Below are 2134 nucleotides of genomic sequence, written 5' to 3'. Positions count from 1 at the left end.
AGTTGGTTGAGGCTCTTCCGGTTGCTGTTTGGAACGCTTAGATCTGTCAGACGTGCAGTTTCCTGAAATCTCAAAAAAGTATGTTTTAGATCTTTAGTATTTATGTTATATAGCATCATGAACATGTTCTTGTTTGGCTTTGACATTGATTAAAATTTTTTAAATTCCGCTGCGCACTCGATGCCATCTATTTTCCAACAGGGGATTGACCTCATTGGTCCCCTGCACAGAACCCTAGGGGGGTACAAGTTCGCTATAGTCGCCGTCGACTACTTCACGAAGTGGGTCGAAGCCGAGCCATTGATGGCCATCTCGGAGGCGAAATGCACAAACTTCATATGGAACAACATTGTGTGCAGGTTCGGTGTCCCGCACTCTCTCATGTCCGACAACGGAAAGCAGTTCAACAATGACAACACCAGCCAGTTTTGCGAGCTGCTGGGGATCCACAAGAATTTTTCCTCTGTCGTGTACCCCCAGTCTAACGGGTAGGTCGAGGCTGTCAACAAGATAATTAAAGTCACGCTCAAACGATGCCTCGACGCCTACAAAGGGAAGTGGGCCGACGAGTTGCCAAAAGTGCTGTAGGCCTACCGAACAACTAGTAGAACTACCACGGGGGAAACCCCATTCTCAATGGCCTATGGGTTCGAAGCAGTTCTGCCAGTAGAGGTGTCCATTCTGACCGACCGGGTAACCCGGTATAGGAGGATAGGAACGCCAAACTGATGAGCTTAGAGCTCGACCTCTTAGAAGAACGATGAACAAACGCGCAGTTAAGGCTCGCCGCATACCAGGCAAGAACGGCCAGGTATTATAATAAGAAGGTCAAGCCGAAGCGCTTCGGGGTCGGGGACCTAGTTTTGCGGGTGGTAACCCCCAACACGAAACCCAAGAACTCCGGAGCCTTGGGTCTGACCTGGGAAGGGCCCTACAGAATAAAAGAGGTTGTCGTAAATGGGTCATATCGACTTGCAGAGCTCGACGGTCGAGGCATCAAGCATACATGGAATGCAGACCAGTTGAAGGTCTACTATCAGTGACTACGAGAAGCGTCGACCTAATAGACCAGACTTAACATCTTCTATTTTTGCTTTTTTCATTTCCTTGTTCTGGCAAGCTGAAAAGCCAACTTGTAACCCATACGCTAATAAATATACGTCGATACGTCGACTAATTCTTACTATACGGGTATGATCTTCTACAATTGTCGATACATCGACTAAAGTCGTCGATACAACGACGACGATACGCCGAAGACAAGTCCAAAGCCTTGTTCTTGGCAAGGGGGCGATGTGAGCCCCCCACGAACTTGCAAAGACGGTAGGGCTCTGGCCCAACCATGCTTTGAGCGACTGCGAGTTTTTCTACGCTCCTCACATCCCATTATCTACGTCGAAGCGTCTACAGTGATGTGCCAAGGCCGACTTCTCAAACTCAGCCTCGACAAGGGGGTACTAAGGCCCAACAATGAGGCCCTCCAACAAAAAGCACAACGCTCCTTACTCAAAGAGAATATACACATACGCAACATCCACACAAATAGTGAGTAAAAGCACGAATATTATATGAAAAGCATATATAAAAAGTAAAAATTGGTATCGACCTTATGGTCGTTACAAATTACCGAACAAATTGTATCTACGTCGAAGCGTCTACAGTGATGTGCCAAGGCCGACTTTTCAAACTCAGCCTCGACAAGGGGGTACTAAGGCCCAACAATGAGGCCCTCCAACAAAAAGCACAACGCTCCTTACTCAAAGAGAATATACACATACGCAACATCCACACAAACAGTGAGTAAAAGCACGAATATTATATGAAAAGCATATATAAAAAGTAAAAATTGGTCTCGACCTTATGGTCGTTACAAATTACCGGACAAATTGTCTGGGCCCCCCGGCCCTGCAAAAAAAAAAAAAAAAAAAGAGAAGAAGAGAAGAGGGGGTTGCAGCAAAAAATATAAACAGAAGGCCCCGGCTAGAGTCTCCTCCTTACTCGCCGTCGCCACCCGCAGCCTGCTCCCCACCACTACGTGCCTGGTCGACACCCTCGGCCCTCTGCGGCGGCTCGACCACCTCCACGCCATCACTGTCAGACTCGTCCAAAAAGGATAGGTCAACGTCTGGACGTT

The sequence above is a fragment of the Morus notabilis genome, unplaced genomic scaffold (genome assembly GCF_000414095.1).
Source record: "Morus notabilis unplaced genomic scaffold, ASM41409v2 Scaffold136, whole genome shotgun sequence".
NCBI lineage: Eukaryota > Viridiplantae > Streptophyta > Magnoliopsida > Rosales > Moraceae > Morus > Morus notabilis.
This window is presented reverse-complemented; position numbering follows the sequence as displayed.